General features: G+C 42.8%; 1 long non-coding RNA gene across 16 annotated transcripts in view; it reads right to left on the reverse strand.

The window, feature by feature from the left end:
* LOC147348371 (uncharacterized) overlaps window positions 1-27,500 on the reverse strand; it is a 200,031-nt gene that overhangs the window by 75,854 nt on the left and 96,677 nt on the right. For 6 of the 16 annotated variants that reach the window (XR_015151511.1, XR_015151518.1, XR_015151519.1 and 3 more), the window contains 2 exons: window positions 15,661-15,830; window positions 7,560-7,941 (listed from right to left, as the gene is read on the reverse strand). The exons of 8 other annotated variants lie outside the window; for them this stretch is intronic. This is a non-coding gene — a long non-coding RNA (uncharacterized LOC147348371). Of the gene's footprint in view, window positions 1-7,559; window positions 7,942-15,660; window positions 15,831-27,500 lie in introns of those variants that run through there. 2 more of the 16 variants (XR_015151525.1, XR_015151526.1) reach the window with 1 other exon arrangement.

The raw sequence follows: 27,500 nt of genomic DNA on the forward strand, positions 1-27,500 counted from the left end.
GACTCCCACTGAGATCCTGGCATGGCCTTCCTGCTCCTTCTTGGGGAGAATTTGACCAAGTCTGCATGGTTCCTGCCTCAGTTTCCCCCTTCCGTAAGAACAAAGTAAACTGCCTTGATGGATTCTGAGGCTCTTCCTATAACTGGGCCGTCTGAGCTGCTTCTGGGGAATCTGAAGTCCAGAGAGGCTAGGAAAACAGCAGAGCACGGAACTGTCAGAGCTGACAAAGCAGCCAGGGCCCTTCCCTCACCAGCTTGCTGAGACTCAGCGTGGCAATCAGGATGAGCCCCCTCCGGGATGCCGTACCCAACTGAGAGGCCCCTCAAGTGTTGCAGAGTGGGGGCACTGGGATTCAGCCTGCCTGCCACTGAGTTCTGGCTTTACTTAGTTGCTGTGTATGTGACCCTGTAGGATGAGTCACTTACTCTCTCTAAACTTTGGTTTCTCCATGGGTAAAATGGGGTAGGAATGCCTCCTTCGTTGGGTCACTGAGGGAGATGAGGTCATTCACATAATGGGCTCAGCACTGATCACAGAGTCGAGCAGGTGAAGTGCTGACTGTAGCCGAGAGCCTCGCATCCGATCCAATGTACACTCCAGTCTCTTCGAGGGCAGGCACCTGTCTACCAAGATCTATATCCCTGGGGCCCAGCACAGCACCTGTCCGTGCTCAGCAAATGCCTCTGAAATAGGGAATTAGCTCCTTCCAGTCACAGATGAGGAGTCTGAGAATCAGAGAGGGAACAATCAGTGCCCAAACAGCCAGGTGGTGGGAAAGGCAGTATAGGAACGCAGCTTCTAGAATTGAGGCTGATGGTGTATCCATGGCCGTGCACAAAACCTTGAACTTTGTCATTTTGTCGACAGTCACCTGAGAGTGACTTGGCATGTCTTCACTTAGTGCCATGGAGTGGGAGAGTGGGGATTCAATGTCTTTGGGTTTCCACTGGACCTTGGGAGCTAGCAAACACCTCTATGAAACTGATTGTGATCATTTATATGTAGAATCTAAAATATGGTACACATGCACTTACCTATGAAACAGAAACAGAGTCACAGACATAGAGAACAGATTTCTGGTTGCCCAGGGGTGGGCTGAGGGACAGACAGATTGGGAATCTGGGGTTAGCTCATGCAGACTGTTATATACAGAATGGATAAACAGTAAGGTCCTAGTGTATAGCACAGTATACACAGTATACTCTGTTCAGTATCCTGTGATAAACCATAGTGGAAAAGAATATGCAAAAGAATGCATAACTGCATCACTTTACTGTACAGCAGAAATGAGCACAGCACTGTAAATCAATTACACTTCAATAAACTAAAACAAAGACAAAAAGCCAAACCCTGATTTTGGGAGGTCTCACAGTCTGAGAGAATGCAGAGGGAATCTCTGGGGTACAAATAGCGTAACTGTGCTTGCACACTTACAGTGGGGCTTGCCCAGGAGATGGGGGGTCTGGTGCCAATGTTTCCAGACAGTGATCTTGCGAATAGTCTTTCAGTGACCCGAACATGTCCAAAGGCTTGCACAAATCTGTCGAGCTCTCCTGTCTACCTAACTGCCCTGGTGTTTCCTAGCTGAGCTTTCTTGCTGGAAGCAGGAGGTGGGTTGAGCAAGAAACACTTTTCCTGAGCCCCGTATAATGAGGTGTGGTGACCTCTGGTAGTGAAAGCTCATCCTCCCTCTAGGAAGGCCGCTTGGTGCCTGGGGACAGTAGGCATGGATGTGTGTGTGATTTGAGGAGATAATGAGAGAGAAAAGGTACTGAAACATGTTTGTCAGATGCGACTTCACTTTCACCTTTCACTTTCATGCATTGGAGAAGGAAATGGCAACCCACTCCGGTGTTCTTGCCTGGAGAATCCCAGGGATGGCGGAGCCTGGCGGGCTGCCATCTCTGGGGTCGCACAGAGTCAGACACGACTGAAGCGACTTAGCAGCAGCAGCGCCCATTCTCTATTTGCCATTTTTCCTTGGGCTTCTTAAAGGCAAGTTCTCCACCCTCCTGCCAACTCCTGCACAAGCTGTAACTTCCGGTCCTCTCCATCTCAGCAAGGATGCCATCACCTGTGCGGTTTAAGCCGGCTATCCAGTCCCCGCCCTTAACTTTTCCCTTTCCCCACGTGCAATCCAGCACTGAGTTTCGTGGGCTCCATCTCCAAAATATATATTGACTCTAGGCAGGCTCTGCGTTTGCACCTGCCACTTTGGTCTCAGCCACTTTGCACCTCTCCTGGACTCCTGGAAGAGCCAGCTGCCCTCTGCTTCCACCCTGCTCCCGTGTGGGCCCAGTGATCAGATGCTGCTCAGGTCTTGTCTCATCAGCCTCCTCTCCCCCCATTCCCAGCTGCCCCAGCACAGGTGGGTTTTCTGAACCTGCATGCCCCAGGGTCTTTGTATTTGCTCTTTCTATGTGCCTGGAATTTGTTTCCCTCATGGCCCTGCACAAGCTCTATTTTTGTCCTCCTTGGGGTGTCAGTTCAAATCACATTTCCCCAGTGATGCCGTCCCTGACCCTGGCCCTCAGTGCCTCCCTGCATCTCACCCCAGCGATGTGCTCCAGGGTGTCTTGCTTAGTCTATAATCATCTTATTTTCCTGTTTAGTCTGTCTTCTGGAACAACAAACCTTTTCAGTAAAGGGCCAGATAGAAAATAGTTCAGGCTCTGTGGCCCTATGTCTGTCGCAATGATTCCACTCTGCTGTTTTAGTGTGAAAGAGTGCGATGTATAAGTGAATGTGTGTGGCTGTGTTCCAACACTTTACTTGTAGACACTGAAATTCATGTAATTTTCATGTGTCACAAAACACTCTCTTTTTGACTTAAAAAAATCTTCAAAAATTAAACAAAACAAAACAAAAAGCTCAAAACATTTTTTTTAGCTCCTGGACCTTATTCAGTGGGACAGTGTGCTTTCATTCACCAACCCCTGTTTTAAAACATAAGCTCTATGAGGCCAGGCTTCTACCTGTCTTTTCCATCACAGTACCCCAAGTATACCACAGTTCTTGGCACATAAAAGATGCTCACTAAATTCTGGGGGAATAAAAGGAGACAGAGGGGGCTGTATCTGGAGTTCACTGGACTTGTCTCAAACACGCAGCCATGATGTTTCTGAAAACAAGGAATAAAGGAACCAGGATAAAAAGGAAGAATGATTATGAGACAGGCATCTGAAGACCTATCAACACAACTCTCTGGACATCACGTCCATCCTCGAAGTCAGAACAACAATCGACCACCCATGATCTGTATTTTCTAGGCCTAGAGATTCTTTCAAGTCAGCCAAGGAGCCATTGTGCTGTGTGAACAATCTGGTGAGCTGGCAAGTCAGCCAGGCTTTCAGAATTCTAACCCGTGGAAAAGCCATGGACATTTTGTCCTGGCACCGAGAGTTACCATCTGAATAAATTAATATTTACATGCTTTTATGAGGAAAGTTACTCTTGATCTTTGAAAAGGAAAATCAACCTTTCAGTCCCACTTGGCATTTGTATCTTTGTATCTCTCTTAGTTGACACCTTGCCACTGGCTCAGAATAAATATTTCTCTGATATTTTTTTAATAGCATTTGTCCCCCTGCTATAGCTTTGAGACAAAATACTTTTCTGGATAATACTCTAAGAAGGAAAATACTTGGCTCTCTCCTCCATAATTTTTGATGGAACCTGTTTATTGCCTGTGGTCATTCCACTGGCGGTCATTTGATGCTTTGGGCTGCTGAATGAGGCCCCGTTTGGGCTGTGTCTCCGGACACCAGTAGAAACATTTGGAAACCTTAAAGAAAACTCAGACAATTGGCTGAATTTTGGGCAAAATATAACCAGATTCTACTTCTCACCTCATATCAAAATTCTGGATGAGCTAAAGATTTAAACAAGGAGAAAACACGAATGAACAAAGCACGGGGGATAAAAATGTCTCTAAACATGTTACTGAAGGCAGAAACATAAAGACAATTACAGAACTTCCTTGGTGGCTCAGTGGTAAAGAATCTGCCTGCCAAAGCAGGAGACACAGGTTCGATCCCTGGTCTGTAAAGATCCCACATACTGTGGAGCAACTAGGCCCACGCGCCACACTATTGAGCCTGTGCTCTAGAGCCTGGGACCCGCGACGACTGGAGCTTGCGTGTCCTGGAGCCTGTGCTCAGCAGCAAGAGAAGCCACCACAATGAGAAGCCTGCTCACCCCAACTTGAGAGTGGCTCCTGCTTGCTGCAACTAGAGAAAAGTCCATGCAGTGAAGACCCAGCACAGCCCAAAATAAAGTACAATTAAAAAAAAAAAAAAAAGACAATTACATAAGAGGTAAAAATCTTCAGCACCAGACTATCCCCGCCAAATCTCTTAAAATCTTGAGAAACCACAACCTTACAGAGGTATTTGCTGACAAAGCATTAATTAATTAAATTGTTTTTTATCTATCTTCGGGAGAGGACATTTAAATTCCACTTTATTACCATATTTCAATTATACAATGCAGTGTTATCAACCAGAGTCACCATTAGACATTGATCCTCGGAACTTACTCCTTTTATACCTGAATTTTTTTTAATTTAATTTTATTTTTTAACTTTACAATATTGTATTGGTTTTGCCATATATTGAAATGAATCCACCACAGGTATACATGTGTTCCCCATCCTGAACCCTCCTCCCTCCTCCCTCCCTGTACCAGCCCTCTGGGTCATCCCAGTGCACCAGCCCCAAGCATCCAGTATTGTGCATCGAACCTGGACTGGCGACTCATTTCATATATGATATACATATTTCAGTGCCATTCTCCCAAATCATCCCACCCTCTCCCTCTCCCACAGAGTCCAAAAGACTGTTCTATACATCGGTGTCTTTTTTGCTGTCTCGTATACAGGGTTATTGTTACCATCTTTCTAAATTCCATATATATGCGTTAGCATACTGTATTGGTGTTTTTCCTTCTGGCTTACTTCACTCTGTATAATAGGCTCCAGTTTCATCCACTTCATTAGAACTGATTCAAATGTATTCTTTTTAATGGCTGAGTAATACTCCATTGTGTATATGTACCACAGCTTTCTTATCCATTCATCTGCTGATGGACATCTTGTAACTTTTTACCAACTTCTCCTTATTTCCCCAGCTCCTAGACCCTGATGATGACTTTTATACTCTTTTTTTAGATTTCATATAAATGATATGCAGATTTTGTCTTTCTCTGTCTGGTTTACATCACCTAGTATAATACCCTCCATTTTCATCCATATTGTTGCAAATGACAAGATTTATTTTTCAGTGCTGAATATTCCATATACACACACACAGACACACACAGATATATATATGTGTGTGTATATGTGCCAAAGAATTGATGCTTTTGAACTGTGGTGTTGGAGAAGACTCTTGAGAGTCCCTTGGACTGCAAGGAGATCCAACCAGTCCATTCTGAAGGAGATCAGCCCTGGGATTTCTTTGGAAGGAATGATGCTAAAGCTGAAACTCCAGTACTTTGGCCACCTCATGCGAAGAGTTGACTCATTGGAAAAGACTCTGATGCTGGGAGGGATTGGGGGCAGAAGGAGAAGGGGACGACAGAGGATGAGATGGCTGGATGGCATCACTGACTCAATGGACGTGAGTCTCAGTGAACTCCAGGAGTTGATGTTGGACAGGGAGGCCTGGCGTGCTGCGATTCATGGGGTCGCAAAGAGTTGGACACGACTGAACGACTGATCTGATCTGATCTAAATATATATAAGATAAAAATATATCTTATATAAAAATGTTATATATACATTTTATATACATAAATATAAAAAATGTTATATGTATTTACATATAAGATTATTTATCTTAAATATATTTATGCATAAGATATATACATATAAAACTTTTTCTTGGTCCATCACCTGTTGATGGACACTCTGGTTGTTTTCATATCTTGGTGATTTTGAATGATGCTGCAATGAACATGGGAGTATACAGCTATCTCTTTAACATAATGCTTTGTTTCTTTGGGATATATACCCAGCAGTGGGATTGCTGAATCATATAGTAATTCTATTTTAATTTCTCAAGGAACTTCTATGCTGTTTTCCATAGTGGCTGCAGTTTGCATTCTCACCAGCAGTGCACAGGGGTTCCCTTTTCTCCAAATGCGTGCGTGCATGCTAGGTCAGTTGTGTCCAACTCTGCAACCCTATAGGCTGTAGCCTGCCAGGGTCCTCTGTCCATGGGATTCTCCAGGCAAGAATACTGGAGGGAGTTGCCATTTCCTCCTCCAGCGGATCTTCCCAGGGATTGAACCCACGTCTCTGATGTTCCCTGCACCGGTAGGTGGGTTGCCTTTTTTTTTTTTTTTTTTTTTACCACCATATCCTTGCTAGCATTTGTTATCTTGTCCTTCTGAAAAGCCATTCTAACAGGTGTAAGGCGATAGCTCACTGTGGTTTTGATTTGTATTTCTTTGATGGTCAGTGATATTAAGCATGTTTAATTTCTTTAATTTATACAAGTATATAATCATTGAGGAGAGAAAAACCACAACCGAAAACTGTGGAGTAACTATGTAGAGCTGTATACATAAGGCTGTTGGTAGAAAAATGAATAAAGACCATAAGCAGATGACTCACAAAGTAAGTTCAACTAGCCAACAAATATTTGAAAAAAATGCTTACTCTTATTAGTAATTTACAAAACCCACAAAACAACCCTGAGATGCAATGTTCTGCCTGTCAAACTGGCAACTGTGAAAAAGAACGAGAGTGAGTGCATGGTGGGCTCTTGGTGGCCTCGTGGCTACATTTACCCGAAGTTCCAAACTCAGCAGTTCTACTTCCAGGAATTAAGAGTCACACAGTGTTTGGAGGGTTTCCTGCACTTGCATTACCATTAGGGCAGGGACGCTGTCTGGCTTAGTCACCCTTTGTGAGCACCTATCAGATGCTTGGTAAAAGCTGACTGAATATTGGATAACTGAGTGAACATGAAGAGATACAGACGGAGGAGGAAAGAGAGTTCTAAGCAGCAAAACACTGGAGGCCTTCTCTGTGTTCATCAGCGGAACTGTTCAAACTTAACAGCCTACGTTGCCAAGTGTCCAGTGGTGTAACCAGTGACCTACTAGCCAGCTGACTAAATTGATATGAAATCAGTCAAGAGGAGACGTGTACACTTTGTCTTCATTCGTCAGGTATTTTGCTATGCACACCGCTGTTGCCTCTGTGTTGAACTGGAGCCTAAGCATATGAAACGTTTTCCATATTAAAGGGTTAAATATATTTATTATCCCTTACTGCTAGATTGTTAAAGACCTAATACACCAAGCACACACATGCCTTTCTTCTAGCCTCCTCTGGTGTCAGAAAATACTACCTTCTACTTTAGTAGGCACCCGCTACGCGCGCATGCACGCGCGCACACACACACACACACACACACACACACCCCCCAGACCTCAGCCCCAGGGTTACCGGCAGTATCAAAAACCTTGGAGAATAACATTCCTGTTTGAGGCAATCTAATTAAACTTCTCCTGTCAACTCAAAGTGGCCCCCAATGGACAGATCAAACCTATTTTTAGGTTCCGAGTGTTATAAGAAGAAATATTTAATTAGAATGGGGGTGTTTAAAATAGCTTTCTCTCTTAACATCAGTGCCTGCTGGCTTGTTTTCCCTGATGTCATTAATCACTAGCGAACAGATGTCAGAATTCACAGCTATAGCTCCCGTTGAAATCTGCCTTCTTTGGGTAGTTGGTCCCATAACTCAAAATGCCATGTCTCTCCAGATTTTGGCACTTTCTTACAAGCCAATGGCACTGAGAGCTTTAGACAATTGATCTTCGAGCTTTTCTTCAGAATAAGAGCCCCAGGCAGGGTATTTCGCCCACGGAGCTCTGTGTTTCTTGGCGCCAGTGGAGAGATTGTTGTATTCAGACTGGGGAGTAGAAAATGTTCTGTGAAAAAAAAAAAAAAGAAAATGTTCTGTGGTATTGCCTTGAGACCTGAGTGAAGAACTGGGCTACATAGAAAGTGATGGAAGGGAGGGAACTCAAGCTCTGTTAGGGTTCAAATCAATTTTTGGTATTATTTTATCATTCTTTTGGATCAACAAGTTCTTTAGAAACTGGAGAACTAGATTTACTTTGCCTTACCTAATAGTCATGCTGTATGGAAGGTGATTTAGATCAGACTTTAGTTTTTAAAAATCACATGCGTGCTCAGTCACTTCAGTTGTGTCTGATTCTTTGCGACTCCATGGACTGTAGCCCCACCAGCTCCTTTGTCCATGGGATTTCCCAGGCAAGAATACTGGAGTGGGTTGCCATTTCCTCCTCCAGGGGATCTTCCCAAGCCTAGGATCAAACCCGTGTCTCCTGAGGCTCCTGAATTGCAGGCAGATTTTTTTTTTTTAAACCGCTGGGCCATGGTGGAAGCCCAACTCACACAAGCACTTAAGAAACCCCAAGCACTGTGCTCAGAGCTTTATGTGTTCTTAACTCACCTAGTCACCACAACAGTCCTCTGAGGTAGGTAGTATTTTTATCCCCATTTTACAGAAGAGGAAACTGAGGCACAGAAAGGATAAAAACCTTTTCCAAAGCCACTCCCTAGCGGGTAGCAGAACCAGGATTACAACACTCTGGCTCTGGAGTTGGGTGCTTAGCCATGTCTTCTTTATTATGTTATGATTAATAAGGAGTTTCTTTATTTATTCCTAATAGATTTTAAGTGTTGCATGCCTTCCAGAACGTCACCTGCTTGCTTCCTACAAATTACTGTCTTTCTCCTGAGCTCAAAAGTTATTAAAAGTCATTATTTGTGAGAGGAAAGGCACTTTTATACAGCACTTGTGGGAATATATATTAAATCTGTTTGGCCTTTTAGTCCAATGTTTCTACTTCTAAAAATGGATTTAAGGAAATAATTTAAGATGTGTATAGAGAAATCTGCTTGAAGTGAATAGACACATTTTGTTTTTAGTATCATCAGAACCTAGACAGTTTCTGGCACACAGTGGGCATTTGACAAAGAAATATTAAGTGAACAAATTGCAAATAACAAACAAATAAAAGACAAAGATACAAACTAAACTTCAAGAGGATGGAATAATTTTATATCTATTTATGGTATGCTATATAGACATTAGAAATCATGTCTAAGAAGAAATTTCATTAAGAGAAGCTTTACATAATCTATTAAGTGGATAAATGAAAACCAAGAGATTAGAGATATTATTTTCTTGGGTTCCTACCACCATCCTAGCAGCAAAATGGTATTTATAATTTTTCTGCAATTACTAAATCATTTATTCACTGTTCAGTTCAGTCACTCAGTGGTGTCTGACTCTTTGTGACCCCATGGACTGCAGCACACTAGGCTTCCTGTTCATCACCATCTCCTGGAGCTTGCTCAAACTCATGTCCACCGAGTCAGTGACGCCACCCAACCATCTCATCCTATGTCGTCTCTTTCTGCTCCTGCCTTCAATCTTTCCCAGCATCAGGGTCTTTTAAAATAAATCAGTTTTCGCATCAGGTGGCCAAAGTATTGGAGTTTCAGCTTCAGCATCAGTACTTCCAATGAATATTCAGGACTGATTTCCTTTGGGATTGACTGGTTTCATTTCCTTGCAGTCCAAGGGACTCTCAAGAGTCTTCTCCAACACCACAGTTCAAAAGCATCAGTTCTTCCGTGTTCAGCTTTCTTTATGGTCCAACTCTCACATCCATACATGACTACTGGAAAAACCATAGCTTTGACTAGATGGACCTTTGTTGGCAAAGTAATGTCTCTGGTTTTTTAATATGCTAAGTTGGTCATAACTTTTCTTCTAAGGAGCAAGCATCTTTTGATTTCAAGACTGCACTCACCATCTGCAGTGATTTTGGAGCCCCCAAAATATAGTCTCTCACTGTTTCTACTGTTTCCCCATCTACTTACCATGAAATGATGGGACCGGATGCGATGATCTTAGTTTTCTGAATGTTGAGTTTTAAGCCAGCTTTTTCACTTTCCTCTTTCACTTTCATCAAGAGGCTTTTTAATTCCTCTTCACTTTCTGCCATAAGGGTGGTGTCTTCTGCATATCTGAGGTTATTGATATTTCTCCTGGCAATCTTGAGTCCAGCTTGTGCTTCATCCAGCCTGGCATTTTGCATGATGTACTCTGCATAGAAGTTAAATAAGCAGAGTGACAATATACAGCCTTAAGGTACTCCTTTCCTGATTTGGAACTAGTCTGTTGTTCCATGTCCAGTTCTAACTGTTGCTTCCTGACCTGCATACAGGTTTCTCAAGAGGCAGGTCAGGTGGTCTGGTATTCTCATCTCTTTAGGAATTTTCCACAGTTTGTTGCGAACCACACAGTCAAAGGCTTTGGCATAGTCAATAAAGCAGAAGTAGATGTTTTTCTGGAACTCTGTAGCTCTTTCAATGATCCAACAGATGTTGGCAATTTGATTTCTGATTCCTCTGCCTTTTCTAAATCCAACCTGAACATCTGGAAGTTCACGGTTCATGTAATGTTGAAGCCTGACTTGGAGAATTTTGAGCGTTACTTTGCTAGCATGTGAGATGAGTGCAATTGTGCGGCAGTTTGAACATTCTTTTCATTGCCTTTCTTTGGGATTGGAATGAAAACTGACCTTTTCCAGTCCTATAGCCACTGCTGAGTTTTCCAAATTTGCTGGCACATTGAGTGCAGCACTTTAACAGCATCATCTTTGGGGATTTGAAATAGCTCAGCTGGTATTCCATTGCCTCCACTAGCTTTGTTTGTAGTGATGCCGTCTAAGGCCCACTTGACTTCACATTCCAGGATGTCTGGCTCTAGGTGAGTGATCACACCATCGTGGTTATCTGGATCATGAAGATCTTTTTTGTACAGTTCTTCTGTGTATTCTTGCCACCTCTTCTTAATCTCTTCTGCTTCTGTTAAGTCCCTACCATTTCTCTCCTTTATTGTGCCCATCTTTGCATAAAATGTTCCCTTGGTATCTCTAACTTTGCTGGGAGAAGGATATGGCACCACACTCCAGTACTCTTGCCTGGAAAATCCCATGGATGGAGGAGCCTGGTAGGCTGAAGTCCATGGGGTCGATAAGAGTCAGACAGGACTGAGCGACTTCACTTTCACTTTTCACTTTCATGCATTGGAGAAGGAAATGGCAACCCACTCCAACGTTCTTGCCTGGAGAATCCCAGGGACAGAGGAACCTGGTGGGCTGCCGTCTATGGGGTCACACAGCAACGGACACAACTGAAGCGATTTAGCAGCAGCAGCTGGTCTTTCCCATTCTATTCACTGTCAGAGGTCTAGTCTTTCCCATTCTATTCATCGTTAGAGGTATGTTTAAAATTATTCAGCTATTACATTTTATTGTTTTAATGTGTATTTTGTAGTTTTAAACAACTGTTCATTTCAGAACATCACTAGTATTATCTGCCTGGCAACTTGTGAATGGCCTGTATTCTATTCTTTGGGTTTGGAATGTGTTTCACCTTTTCTACAATAAATGTATTACTTTCGTAATCAGAAGAAATAAATGTTTAAAATTTTACCTTCCATGGGTCAAAAGGAAGGAATAAAGATAACTAAGGATAGAGAAAGTGTTGATAGAAAATTGCCAAAAAAGTGGTTACATTTAGTTGGTGGCATTAGGGTTAGCATTTCACGGCTTTTAATTTACATATGCCCTCCAATTATATGATAATAAACATATATTATATAAACAATAAAACATTCATTTTTTTAAGGGGAAAAGTAGCGCCTGGGTGGGGGATTTTTAAACTTGGCTGCAGCATTCCGCACTGGTTGGGGAATTTTCTGGTCTCCACATAAACTGCAAGCCTCTCCTGCCTGCCTCGACCTTACGATCCTGGCCATCTTGCTGACCCACTAGGGATCGCCATGCCTCCAGGGCCCTGACAATAGTAGATGTTCCCATGTTTAATGATTGTACTAAAATAGCTGTGGAGTTACTGTTAATTTAGTATTTTAAAATGTGTTCCGCTGGCTTCGTAAGGCACGGTTTTCTCACCTCTACTAATCCCTCATCCCCAGGGTTGACACTGACATCCTGGAGGATTTCAGGTGTATGCACCAGGGGGTCGGGTGCATCAGCGCTTTTTCGGAGTGAAGCCTCTGAACCACCTGGAGGATGGAGTGTTTGTCCGGGAGACTCGCTGTTAGGCTCAGACCCCGACCCTCTGATGGTGTTGAGCCATCTCTGCTATAACTTTTTGGTGGTGAGTTTGTGGGTGACGGTTAAGCCTTAAGAATAGTCACAAAGCTCTGGATGGCCACTGGGGGTCAGTCTTATGCACAGGAGGTGCGAGGGCCCCCCTCCCCCTCCCCCAGTATCTTCCCAGCTCACAAACTGGCCACTGAGATTTTGCCACAGGAGATACTTCTTTTTAGTTTAAGATTTCCAGCAGGGATAATATTTAAACACTGGCAAACATTTACACTTTAATGGGACGGAGGGTTCTGAAAGCATGTTGGATAGGCAAGGACTGAAGATGGCTGACTGCCTCTTCTTATCAGGCTTTGTGTCAGGAGCCTTATAGAGTAACCATAGAATTTATTCTCCGATTGGGATGCTGCTGAGCGTGAAAGGAGATGCTAACTGTACGGATGCCACAGGCAAAAACTGGGAGTGTGTATGGATGTATCTTGTTGGGTTCATAGCAAAGATAAATTATTATGTCTATTTAGATGAGGGACCTAAGTCTCAGAGAAGTCAAGGAACGTGTCCAACATCCCTGGTTTTACAGTTAATGTTCTTTTACTCCCTTAAGGCTCAAGGTCACTGGATTCCTGAGGTCAACAGGAGAGGGACATCAATGTGGAGAGGGGGTGGGGCTTAAACAGGGTAAAATGAGGAACAACCCAATGGTACTTTGTACACGTCCTGATTTTGTCAGGACCGGCTTTGGAGGTAGTCTGAGATAAGGATCCTGGCTGAAAAAGTCCTCTGTCCCTCTGCTGCTCTGCCTCAAATGTGTCTCATCCCCTGGTGTCAGGCCACCTGTCCAGGAACCGTGCGTCCCTCTCTGAGCTGTGTGTGTGGCCTGCCGTGAGGCTAGAGCTCTGCTTCCTGTGTGTTATTTTACTTCCATGCCGTTGTCTTTCTGTCTCAGGTCAGGGGTATGATGGGGAGGGTGTCTCACACAGGGTTTCTCTCATGCTTTGAGGTTTTGAAATTTCCCTGGATTTGCTCCGTGACTGAGGGAAAGAGAGAAACTTGTTTCATGTCCTGGAGAGGTTTTCATTACAGATAGCCAAGGAGGAGTTGAGGCGCCCATTCCAGGGCCTGGAATTCCAGGGGAGGAACAGGTGCTGAGCATTTATCTCATATGTTAGGGGGCTGCCCACATGGTGCTAGTGGTGAAGAATCCCCCTGCCAATACAGCAGACTTAAGAGGCATGGGTTCATTCCCTGGGTTGGGAAGATCCCAAGGAGGAGGGCATGGCAACCCACTCCAGTATTCTGGTCTGGAGAATCCCATGAACATCGCTGGTGGGCTACAGTCCATGAGGTCACAAAGAGTCAGACACGACTGACGTGACTTAGCATGCACGCACACATACGTTATGCGTGTGTTCCCTTAGGAGGGAACATTTCCTCCCTACATTTCCATGTGAGGGCTTCGTCCCAAGTCAGTATGACCCACGGAACCACCTTCACCCGGTGGAATTCATTCCACAAGTAGTAAGGCTGCTGCTTCTCAACTCCCATTTCTGTTGTATTTTTTCACATATCATTGGTCTTCACGTCTTGACCTCCTCCCTATGAAGAGGTCATCAAAACTGAACTTATACTCTCACTTGGAGATTCTGGGATGTCCCAAGGAGAGAGTATGGCAAGAAGAGACCACCCTGCCACTCATCACCAAAGAGACATTCGCAATGGCCCAAGCACGCCTGACTGCACGAAGCCAGATGGCAGCCTGTGCACCTTTTGAGAAAGTCCAAAGCCCTCATGACACCTCTGTTTCTTTCTCCAAGGCTACCCTCAAGGTCACCTCTAGATCTGAGCTCCTTGTTCTTTGAATATATTTTGTAAAATGTACTGTCTCACCATGCATTTTCTCATTACCCCCATTCTATTCAAGGGGAGACCAGAAGTTGACCCATTTCTACCATAAAACGAAACACAATTCTAGGTTCTGGGTACATGGATGCATCTTCTATAATCTTTCCAAATTCCTACATACAAAAAGGACAGCTGAGCAGCAAAACCACAAACCAATGGTCAACATTTACCAAACATCGCAACTGCCTCCTCCAAACCAGGGTATTCCTACGAACACCCAAATGGAGAGATGGAGGATAAACCGTTCCAAACCACAAGACTCCCATGCATCAGCATCAATGTAGAAGCAGCAGAGGGTAACAACAGGGAGTCTGGTGAACCTGAGAAGAAGAGAATCTGAAAATATACCGCCGGCGACATGGGTGGCCAACTCAGGAGGCGTAGTTGAACCTGGTGGCAGGGCTCATGCTCGCTGTTCACAGGGGAGGGCGAGAACCCCCAGTGAGTTAAGAACGGCAGGAGCGGCCCAGCCCCAGGGAACTCCAGCAACTGATCCTCTCAAAAACATCAATGGCCCTCTAGTGTTTAGCGTGTTAATCCTAGACACCTTTATTTTTGTTTGCTTGACATTCAAACCCCTTCAGAGTTTCACCCTAACATGCCTTGCCAGTATAATTCCAACCACATCTTTCGATGTGCCCTCCATGCCAACCACGCTGTTCGAGGGGGTTCCACTCACCTTCTCTGCCTCCTTGCGTCTTGCATTCCACTCAGCTATCACAGTATAGCTTGGGTGAATTCTGGATAACATCACTGAAGTGGGCAGGTGCGAGACACAGACGGTGGCTCTCACTTAACTTCTGGCACAACGTTTTTATAAATACACACTCCTTTTAGAAGGGAATATAGCTTCGGCCAGACAGAGTTCACTTAGTTCCACAAACAACAGCAGAACTCCTATCACTGTGGTTCTTGTTACAACACACAAGTTTCCCTTGACTTTCTACTAATGTAAAATAGTTAAATCATGTTTTTATTAAAAAAAAAAAATCCACCCCATATTTGGACAAAGGCTAAAAGGCACTTGCTTGATTTCTGAAATAATGATGGGGCATTTCTGTTTGTGCAGAGAGTGCCAGCCAGGTTCCAGGTCCACACAAGGTGGGGACCTTAACCAGTTTTGAAGATTCTCCAGGAAATAGATGTCCAAAGAGAAGGCTCCAGTCAATTTGATGTCCCCCTGTTGACTGTGGCTCTGTCCTGCCCCCTGCCCCCATGGGATGTGAACAGAACTGCCCCTGTTGAGAGAGGGCATGGATGCAACATTTTCCATTTTTTCCACTGAATGTGAGTGTGTGGCGGGAGGACGATTTTGATATGCAGAATCCCACCACGTCCTTGGTCAGAGAAACAGATGTACCATATGATTTTGAGTGTGGCACCCAGGATTTGGGTCTAGTTCAAGCACACAGCTCATAAAAGCCCAGACAATAAAACGTGAAGATGTAAAAGATAAAAGGGTTGCCTTCAGATGCCATAAAATATTGTTTAAAACCATTCTTAACCATAGCATTCTAACCTTTACATTTCCATTTTTATGCATGGAAAAAAGGACTGTTCAGTATTTGTACTAACCGAGCCTCAGGAAATGAACATCTTCTGGCCATTAAAAGCAGGTTCTACTAGTTCAGTAATGGCATGTGAATCACTCTCCTTGCGATCCCGGGCTTGCCATCATGCTGTGGTATGCATTCATTTCCTCGTGCACAGGACCTTGCTAATGCTTTAATTCCTGTAGGTAAATCCTGTGGGAAAATGCCATACTGCATCTGAATTTCTGATGAAAAAGTTTTTTTTTTTTTTTAAACTAAAGAGAGATTGGTTGTAGCTGATTTAAGATAGCAACCATTATGGACATCTCTTGAATATAATTATGGTTAGACTTGAACCTTTAAACATTTAGCTAATGCTGTTTTCCAGGCATCATTTAAATTAATAGCAAACTAATAATGATAAAATGAGAGCTTATGTATATTACACATTTTTTGCGGATTAAGCCTCGTGCTTTGTAAATCTTCCCAACATGTCTGGGGCAGGAGCTGATGGGCAGCTCCAATTTATAAAGAAGAAAAGTGAGACTAGGAGGTAAAATTAACTTGCCTGAGGTCAAACAGTTCCAGAATTTTCTTCCAAATCTGTCTGGCTCAAAAGCCAAATTTCTTAAATCACTTTTGATGTACTGTATTTCGCCCACTTGAAATTTGTATAAAATGCAAAGTAAATTTTCTTAAAACCAGAAAACTTTGTTTAAAATATACAACTGTCCCCCTTTTGACCCTGAAGTTGGGGGGCTGCATTGCTCCCTATATAAAGGCAGTGTAGTGGCAGTAAGTAGTTTAATTGCCTGGGTTTTCATCTTTTCATTGGCAAGATTAAGACATTGAGCTAAACACTCTTCCAAGAGCAACTTTTCCTTCTGACAGTCAGTCATTTGTCTGTTCAGCTAATGTTCTTTTGGATTTCTACTATAAGGAAAGACTGGGTGATTTAATTATAAAATGGAATAATGAGGTGTGATCCCTGAGTGTAAAGAACTTGGTTTGATGAAAGAGAAGAATTCACCAATCAGTAGAATCCAGTGTACATCTGTGCTGTAAAAGGTATGTGTGCACGTGTGTATACACACATGTGAATATGTGTACACACACGTGTATGCACACATGCAGTCACGTGTGAACATGTGTGTGCACAGACACATACACACTCATGCCTGTGGGAAAAAAGCAGAGGCAGGGACTTGGAAATGGTGTTTCACACAAGTGTGACGGTAATTCCACGAGGAGAAGGGGCTGAGTCTGTTTTCAGTCCCCCTGTGTCTCGGACCTGGCAGATCAGTACATATTTGTTGAGTGATGGCATGGGACGTAGTCTGGGTTGTAAAGGATTCAGAGGCTTCACCAGGCCAAGAGGAGGGGTGCATGTATTCCAGGCAGCAGGAACAGCATGTATTGAGGAGCACAGAAATGTCGTGGTGGGCACAGAAGGAAGGTGCCTGTGGGGCAGCAGCAGAAAACACGGCTACAAAAGGTCACCTTTGGCCAGGTTCATGGCAGGCCCACAGCCATGGGATTCGGGTAAAGTGTGACTCTGCACAGCTCCCTCGGTGAACAGACCCTGTAGCTCTGGATGCCGTACTTACTCATAGCTGTTGGACCCAGATTAATTTAACAGACTACTTAACAAATAAAAGGGTAAGAGTGGAAACTCCTCTAGGAAAAGATATTGTGGGTGGGCTCCCATTTTCAGGGAACAAAATACTACCAACCTGAATCAGAGGATCAGAAAGAATCATTGATGTTAAACAATGGCCTGAACCTGAGTTCAGCCCTGTTCGGATGCAGGAAATTCTTCTGCCCGAGGAGGTCCCTCAGTCCATAGGGAGAACAGAGAGTATGAGCAAACGTGAGGCATCCGTGGAAATGTGACTTTTCAGCCCTGCCCATTACGAGACAGGATTCTATTTCTCCATCCCCCACATCTGGACTGACTATAATTTGTACTGAAACAGGAGCAGGCCAGACCCCAAGATGCCTTACTTGCTTCCATTCGTTCTCTTGCCACACTGCTGCGACCACGTGGACAAACCCGGGCGAGCTGGATGGTTGTTACCCAAAAACTGAAACCCAGCCATGCTCTAGACACGTGGCTAGGGCCATCCTAGACCAGCCAGCCCCCAGCCAGCTCACCCACTGTTCATGACACATGCTTAGGGGAGCCCAGCCTCATTCAACAAAATTGTCCAGGCAGCCAGAAGGGTCATGAACAAGAACAGATGGCAGTTGTTTTAAGGTATAAATGAATGCAGGAAGGAAGGGAGGAGGAGCAAATGTGATGGAAAAGGCTGATGATGTGTTGACTAAAATCTAGCTCTTAATGTGAGTTAGGTCCTGGCTCACCCACTGTACATCCCTTATTTCACTTAATTAGTTCTTGGTTGAATCACATTTGTTCACAAATGCATCAAATCTCTCTTCAAATGAAAGTCAGGTTCCAAAGACTTCCAACTGGATTTGCAAAGATGTATGCCAAAAGGAGGGGCTTCCCAGATGGTGCTAGTGGTAAGGAACCCACCTGCCAATGCAGGAGATGCAGGCTCGATCCCTGGCTCAGGAAGATCTCCTGAAGGAGGGCATGGCACCCACCCCAATATTCCTGCCTGGAGAATCCAATGGACAGAGAAGCCTGGTGGGCTACAGTCCACAGGGTTGCAAAGAGCCAGACATGACTGAAGCAGCTTAGCATGCACGCATGCTAAGGATTTTTATTCACAGGTTTTTGTTATCAAATGAATCTGGGTTTGAATTCCAAATCTGTCTCTTGCCTTCTGTATAACCTTGAGTAATGTATTTACCATGAACCCCAGTGTCAATTTCTGCATCTGAAAAGTAGGATTCAATGACTATACCTCAGAATACTACTCAAGCTTAAAAAAGAAGAAAATCCTGACACCCTTGTTACAGGTAGAAGGACCTTGAGGACATTATGCTAAGTGAATTAAGTCAGAGAGAGGAGGACAGATACTGTGAGAGCTCACTTATATGTGGAATCTGAAAAAAAAAAACCTGCAAACACCCAAACTCATAGAAAAAGGGATCCGATTTGTGATTTCCCAGGAATGGGGCGGGAAATGGGGAAGGAATTGGATACAAGTGATCAAAAGGTACAAAATTCCAGTTTTAGGATAATTGAAATATACACAACCGAGGATATAAAGTACCTCATGATGGCTACAGGTAACACCGCTGTGTGGTATATTTTTCAAATGCTAAGAGAGTAGATCCTGAAAGTTTTTATCACAAGGGAAAAAACTTTCTGTTTTGGTATTTGAATGAGATGATGGATGTTAACTGAACATTGTGGTAATGATTCTCACAATATAAGTCAAGTCAATATACGCCTTAAATTTACACAGTGTCATAGGTTAATTATATCTCAGTAATATAGAAAAAAAAAAACTAATACCCCTCTATTGAAGTGAAAGTCGCTCAGTCACGTCCGACTCTTTGCAACCCCATGGACTATACAGTCCGTGGAATTCTCCAGGCCAGAATACTGGAATGGGTAGCCTTTCCCTTCTCCAGGGGATCTTCCCAACCCAGGGATCAAACCCAGGTTTCCTGCATTACAGGCGGATTCTTTACCCACCGAACCATAAGGGAAGCTCAAGAATACTGGAGTGAGTAGCCTATCCCTTCTCCAGCGGATCTTCCCGACTCAGGAATTGAACTGGGGTCTCCTGCACTGCAGCCAGATTCTTTACCAACTGAGCTATGAGGGAACCCCTCTGTTGTGTGAGGGTTAAATGAGTTAATCCAAGTGCCTGTCATGGTCCCTGCATGTACCAGTGCCCAGCAGTGACAGCTGCCTTCTTACTGCCACCTGTGAATTTGGACAAGAGAAACTGAACAAGGGAATTGAGGGAAAGAATATCTTATAGCAGAGGTTCTCACCCTGTTTCCAGTCTGCAGCCTGATGATCTCATGACCTTGGGCATGACACACTCACTTTTGGGGCCCTCCCTGCCTTATATTTAATTTCTTATACTTTCTTTTCTCTCCATTAAGAAATACATCAGAGAGTGAAAGTGACATCATAGGCACAACCTTTAAATCACTCTCAGCTATAAATAAAGACTGAATGATTGCAAATTTGAATAGCTTACTACCTACAAATTACTGGCGACAAGCTGGTATCTGTCAGGACCCAGAAGAAGTAATGTGTCTTATGCATCTGCAGGTCTAACCAGAGTGCTCAGACATCAGCTTCCCTCTGCTCTTTGGATTCCGAGCATCACTCAGGCAAAGCCAATGTTGGATCCTTGACACATATTCTTGGCATGTAGCTCACTGTCTGGCACATAAGTCGTAACTGATAAGTATTTGCTGAGTGAACAACTGTACTCTCCCACCCTGAGGGAGCAACAGAGCAAAGGTTTCTCCACCCCCAGTAAATCAGCGAGCCTCCGGAATTGGAAGGGAGAAACTGGGCAGAATGTCATGACTCGAAGGGTAAACAGGAACTTCCTGTCAGCAGCTAGACTATCTTTTCGGCTTTATCAGCCCCACAAGAGAGAAAGGCGCTTTGGGCCTCCAGTGTACCGCTACCAACAGCACAGTTCCCACTCTAAAGCTAAAAGAAGGGCTAGTCTCTTCAAATTCAAGTCTAACTTTCTCTTAAACTTGAGTCTGCTTTCCTTACTGAAAAATCCCCTGGTTAGAGAGGGGAGCAACAAGGTCTAAATAAGGGAAGTAGACAAACAGAGAGAATATTGGATGGTGGTGAATATTAAGCAAAAACAAAAGCAGGGAACAGGGCTTGGCAGTGTTGAGGGGAGTGCAACTTGGCATAAGAGGCGGATTGATTAATAAAGGGAGTAGGTGAGGCAGTGGGCCAAGGGATGTTGGAGGCAGAGTGTTCTGGACACAGGGAACCTCAGGTTTCCGGGTCCTGAGGTGAGAGCATGTTTAGCATGCCTGGGAACCAGCAATGGGACCTCTGAGTCTGGGGCAGAGTGAGCCAGGAAGCCCAATAGGAGGAGATGTTTGGGAGGTAATGGGCTATTGGGTCATGGAGCGCCTGACAGACAGACCATGGTGAATCTCTTGGCTTTTGCTCTGTGAGATGGGAGGGTTTTGAGCAGAAAAACCCTCTGAGTCTGGCAATTAATGGACCGTAGTATCCATTTTTTTTCCTGTTTAATGGTCATGTGGATATTCTTTTTTTGAAGTACCTGGTCAAGACTTCTACTCATTTTTCTATTGGGGTGTCAGTCTTGTTTTTTCAATTCTTTTTCTAACTTCACTTGGGCTGCTCTGTTGACAACAGATTGAAGGAGGACAAAGGTGAAAGTGGAGAGATCTGCTGAGAGGCCAGTGGGCGAGGGATGACAGTGACTTGGGAGATGGTGAGCAATAGCTGGATTTCAGATGAGCTTTGAAAAGAGAGCTGATGGCTTTGCTGGTGACTCAGATGTGGGGCAGGAGAGGGAAGCCCTTGGAATGGTGCTCCATCCTCCTAGGGTGAGGCCTGTGATGTATGGAGGTGGCATGATTTCATAGGGGTAGAGACAGATGCCTAAGCGTCTTCACAGATCCTGTAACCAATGGATGTGACTCAGTCTTCCTTTCTGAAATCATTTCCAAGGGTGGTACTATTTGTAGTTTTCACTGAGGGGCAGTCTTCAATCAGAAAGTCAGATGGTCAGCCGGGAGGCAGCTTTGAGATCAGATAAGCCAGTATGTCCCATGGCGTCCAGAGGTCCCTGATACTTAGCCAAGGGATTTCATATGACACATAGTAATGAATGTTACTGCATCACCCTCGGAGAAAGCAATTTCCTTTTCAATCCTATTTTCATTATGTACCAAAAAGCAGTCTCGGCTTGGTGGTAAATCTTAAGTGCTTCTTAAACACCTCTTTTCAATGGAGGGGGACCAAGTCTCGAGCTCAGAGCCATAGCAGGCAACAGAATCTCACTGGAATTTAATAACATGGTTTTGAATGCGCTAAATATATTTATCTGTGGACGCACATTTATTCTTTTTATTTTTTTTTGAACTTCTATTTGTATAGAACAGCCAATGACTCTAACATTTGATTCAAATAATTCCTTAAAGCATTAAGAGGATTGCAGATATTCTTATTAATTAAAAAGCATCTTCAGTGAAGTGTACATTCATACCACAGAGCACCCATGAGGACACAGCTTGCTGAGTTTTTGGAAAGTGGGCACACTCTTGCAATCAGTGCTCCGACTAAGACATACAGTAGCAGAAGCACCTCAGGAGTCCCCTTCTCCATAACTGTCTCCCCAACACATCATCACAAAAGGAGACCGCTGTCTTAACTTTAATACCTTAGGTAAGCTTTGCCAGTTCTGAGATTTATGTAACTGAAATCATTCAGTGTAAACTCTTTTATGTTTGCCCTCTTCTGGGTCGTATTGCACATCAGAGTTTCATCTGTGTTGTTTACGCCACGCTCATTTATTCTGTTCCATTACTGCGTGTTATTCCATGTGCTGCTGCTGCTGCAGCTAAGTCGCTTCAGTCGTGTCTGACTCTGTGTGACCCCAGAGATGGCAGCTCACCAGGCTCCCCCGTCCCTGGGATTCTCCATGTGCTAATACATCACAATTTATTAAGCCATTCTATTGTGGATGGCCTCTGTTTCCAGGCTTTGGTCAATAGGTGGCAATGAACATTTTCTTGGCTATCTATGCATTTCTATTAGGTAAACAGTTTTCAGTCAATCTTCCAGGTATGCAGCTAAATCTCATTGTGACAGATTTGCATTTCTCGAGATTAATGGAATGGAGTACTTTTTTTTTTTTTTTCCTGTTTATTGGTTATTTGGATTGGATACTCCTTATTGCCAAATTCAGACTTAAATTGAAGAAAGTAGGGAAAACCACTAGACCATTCAGGTATGACCTAAATAAAATCCCTTATGATTATACAGTGCAAGTGAGAAATAGATTTAAGGGCCTAGATCTGATAGATAGAGTGCCTGATGAGCTATGGAATGAGGTCCGTGACATTGTACAGGAGACAGGGATCAAGACCATCCCCATGGAAAAGAAATGCAAAAAAGCAAAATGGCTGTCTGGGGAGGCCTTACAAATAGCTGTGAAAAGAAGAGAAGCAAAAAGCAAAGGAGAAAAGGAAAGATATAAACATCTGAATGCAGAGTTCCAAAGAATAGCAAGAAGAGATAAGAAAGCCTTCTTCAGCGATCAATGCAAAGAAATAGAGGAAAACAACAGAATGGGAAAGACTAGAGATCTCTTCAAGAAAATTAGAGATACCAAGGGAACATTTCATGCAAAGATGGGCTCGATAAAGGACAGAAATGGTATGGACCTAACAGAAGCAGAAGATATTAAGAAGAGGTGGCAAGAATACACAGAAGAACTGTACAAAAAAGATCTTCATGACCCAGATAATCACGATGGTGTGATCACTGACCTAGAGCCAGACATCCTGGAATGTGAAGTCAAGTGGGCCTTAGAAAGCAACACTACAAACAAAGCTAGTGGAGGTGATGGAATTCCAGTTGAGCTGTTCCAGGTCCTGAAAGATGATGCTGTGAAAGTGCTGCACTCAATATGCCAGCAAATGTGGAAAACTCAGCAGTGGCCACAGGACTGGAAAAGGTCAGTTTTCATTCCAATCCCAAAGAAAGGCAATGCCAAAGAATGCTCAAACTACCGCACAATTGCACTCATCTCACACGCTAGTAAGGTAATGCTTAAAATTCTCCAAGCCAGGCTTCAGCAATATGTGAACCGTGAACTTCCTGATGTTCAAGCTGGTTTTAGAAAAGGCAGAGGAACCAGAGATCAAATCGCCAACATCCGCTGGATCGTGGAAAAAGCAAGAAAGTTCCAGAAAAACATCTATTTCTGCTTTATTGACTATGCCAAAGCCTTTGACTGTGTGGATCAGAATAAACTGTGGAAAATTCTTCAAGAGATGGGACTACCAGACCACCTGATCTGCCTCTTGAGAAATGTGTATGCCCGTCAGGAAGCAACAGTTAGAACTGGACATGGAACAACAAACTGGTTCCAAATAGGAAAAGGAGTACATCAAGGCTGTATATTGTCACCCTGTTTATTTAACTTCTATGCAGAGTACATCATGAGAAACGCTGGACTGGAAGAAACACAAGCTGGAATCAAGATTGCTGGGAGAAATATCAATAACCTCAGATATGCAGATGATACCACCCTTATGGCAGAAAGTTAAGAGGAACTAAAAAGCCTCTTGATGAAAGTGAAAGAGGAGAGTGAAAAAGTTGGCTTCAAGCTCAACATTAAGAAAACGAAGATCATGGCATCCGGTCCCATCACTTCATGGGAAATAGATGGGGAAACAGTGGAAACAGTGTCAGACTTTATTTTTCTGGGCTCCAAAATCACTGCAGATGGTGACTGCAGCCATGAAATTAAAAGATGCTTGCTCCTTGGAAGGAAAGTTATGACCAACCTAGATAGCATATTCAAAAGCAGAGACATTACCTTGCCAACAAAGGTTTGTCTAGTCAAGGCTATGGTTTTTCCTGTGGTCATGTATGGATGTGAGAGTTGGACTGTGAAGAAGGCTGAGTGCCAAAGAATTGATGCTTTTGAAGTGTGGTGTTGGAGAAGACTCTTGAGAGTCCCTTGGACTGAAAGGAGATCCAACCAGTCCATTCTGAAGGAGATCAGCCCTGGGATTTCTTTGGAAGGAATGATGCTAAAGCTGAAACTCCAATACTTTGGCCACCTCATGGGAAGAGTTGACTCATTGGAAAAGACTCTAATGCTGGGAGGGATTGGGGGCAAGAGGAGAATGGGACGCCAGAGGATGAGATGGCTGGATGGCATCACTGACTCGATGGACATGAGTCTGAGTGAACTCTGGGAGTTGGTGATGGACAGGGAGGCCTGGCGTGCTGTGATTCATGGGGTCGCAAAGAGTCGGACACGACTGAGCGACTGATCTGATCTGGACTGGATATTCTTTTTTTGAAGTATCTGGTCAAGACTTCTGCCCATTTTTCTATTGGGGTTTCAGTCTTTTTTTTAATTGACTTGTAAGTGTTCTTTTCAAGCTTGTTTTGGCTACTTGGGGTCCCTTGCATTTCCATATTGATTCTAAGATCAGCATATCCATTTCTGCAAACGAGATGGTTAGAATTTTGATAAGGATTGCATTGAATCTGTAGATCAACTTGGAAAATGTTACAGTCTTAATATTAAATATTTTAATCCATGGACACAGATGTCTTTCCCTTTATTTAGATCCTTCTTTTCAAAACATTTTGTAGTGTTCAGTGTACAACTTCTCTACTCTTTAAATTTACTCCTACGTATTTAATTCTTGTTGATGATGTTATAAATGGAACTGTTTTCTTAATTTTGTTTTCACCACTTCTGACTTCTAACTGACAGAACGGCAAGATCATAAATTTGTGTTGTTTTAAGCTATTAAGTTTGTGGCAATGTGTTACAGCAACAAGAGAAAACGAAAATGCTCTTAGTATTCTAGTTCTTTTATATTTGCTTTTATGTACTTTATGGCCCAAAAAAAGGTAAATCTAAGTAAATCTTCCACGTGTAGTTGAAAAAATGTTTTCTCTAAGTGTTGCAACTTGAACAGCATGAGTTGGAACTGCGTAGGTCCACTTGTATATGGGCTTTTGTCAGCAAATATGGACTACCGTACTACCCCATCCACAGTCAGTGGAGTCTGCAGATGTGGAAGCTTGGATATAGAGGGGTTAATGTAAAGCTATATAGGGAGATTTTCAGCTGTGCTGGGGAGGGGGTCTGTGCCTCAACCTTCCTGTTGTTCAAGGGTCAAGTCTCTATACATGTATATATGCAACGTGTAATGTTAGACACCTAGGCTGTTCCCATGTCTTGACTGTTACTCTCCCTATTCTTGTCACTGCCGTACCTAATTCAGTTCTACATATATTGTACATGGCACAGTAAGTTAATATTATTATTTTATGCAGCTAATATGTATTAGGTTTCACCCACACATTTGTACTTTCTATTGTCTCATTCTTTTCTCCATTTCCATAGCTCCATTTGATCTCATTGTCTTCTGCCCCGAAGAAGTTTCTGCAGTATTTCTTTTAATGCATTTCTGTTGTATATGAATTCTCTAGGGTTTAGTTTGTTTGAAAATGTCTTTATTTCATGCACATTTGGAAGGATGTTTTTAATAAGCATAGAGTTCTAGTTGACGATTCTTTGCTTTCAGCACATTGAAGATGTCATTTCATTGTTCTTTGGCTTCCATTATTTTTGTTTAAAACTCAGCTTCCATCATTACTGTTTTTCTTTTGGAGGTAATATGTTTCTTTTCTTTGGCTGGTTTCAAGATTTTTTTTTTTCGTCTTTGTCTTTAAGTAGTTTTACCATGATATGCCTAGATGTGGTCTCCTTTGTTCTGTTTGAAATTGTAAAGTTTTAAAAATATTTAGCTTGACATCTTTGGGAAACATGGGGAAATTTTCAACTGTTATCCATTTGAATATCACTTCAGTTCAATATTCTCTTGTTTCTCCTTCAGGATCTCTAAATACATACATGTTAGAAATTTTTACCAAGTTCCGTATCTTTTGTATATTAACTATACTTTTCTTTTTTTGCTTTCCATTCTCAGTCTGAATATTTTCTGCTGTCATATATTCCAACTTACAGATTCTCTTTTCTGCAATATCTAATCTGTCAATAAACCTCATCTGTTGAATTCTTATTTTGGGTTATTAGATATTCCAATTCCAGACTTGCATTTTTCAAAGATTCTAGTTCTCTTGAAATTCTCCATCTTGTCATCTTCTTTCTTGACGTTATCAACTGTAGATATTTTGAAATATATATATGATAAGTCACATATAAGATTTTTTTCTTTGTTTTTAGGAATTTGCTTGTGTCTCTTAGAATACCTGGTAAATTTTGGTAAGCGCTGGACATAAAACAAACTATGACAAACTAAGAGCCAACTAGAAATGCTGGATTATGTTGTTTTCTTCCAGAGGGAACCAAATTTTCTTTTGCTTCTGGCACGCTTTTCAAATACTGTTAGATCATTTTTTTTTTTTTTCATCTGGGTTTGAATGGGCTCAACACTGGATTTTAGTCTTTATGAGCATTGAACTATTTCTGCTTCCCTCTCACTTCTAATGTGTAGCCCTTTCATGGTTCCAGTTGGAAGTCTGAAGTGTTTACCAGGGCCTTCTCTTTGGTGGACCCTGAACATCAATTTTTATCATGAGACTGGCTGTAGACTTCTGAGCCTCTGGGTCCTATGAAGTTTACAAATCAGCAATGCCTGGAGGAAAACAGTGATTCAAATACTTGACTTATTTCAGTGTTCTTTCCTTGGCTCTTGGCTCTTAGTTCTTCAGGGCCTAGCTGTCTTAGTATCTCCCCAATGTCTTCAAACAGAAGTTCTTTGTTTTTATTTTTACATTTTATATATTTTATCCAGATTTTTAAGTTGTTCTTGGCAAAGAGATTGGTCTAAAGCAAACTAGTCTGTCATGACTAAAAGCAGGAGTCCATTGTACTTATTTTTGTCATTACCTTCTATTTTAAGACCAGTGATTTCTGGCTTTCCTTTTATATTAGTGAAATAATTTCCTTTCTAAGCAAGTGTATTTATTATGAGAAATGTACAAGTTGTAGCAAAACACGACAAACAGTTTAATAAATACTTGTTTCCCTCCCCAATGTGTAACATACTCGAATAAAGAAGAGTTGACTTAAATGAAAGCACTACATAAATAACAGTACTGATGATGCCTGGGGAGGGTAAAAATGGTGGTGATGGGGTTCAAAAAGTTGTTTTATATATAGAGAAAGGGAAATTCACAAGTCATTGTCTTGCTTAACATTATACAGAATATGCCTGGTA

Source organism: Bos grunniens, chromosome 22 (assembly GCF_055505025.1).
Source record: "Bos grunniens cultivar Pamir isolate PY7600 chromosome 22, Bosgru_T2T1.0, whole genome shotgun sequence".
Classification (NCBI taxonomy): domain Eukaryota; kingdom Metazoa; phylum Chordata; class Mammalia; order Artiodactyla; family Bovidae; genus Bos; species Bos grunniens.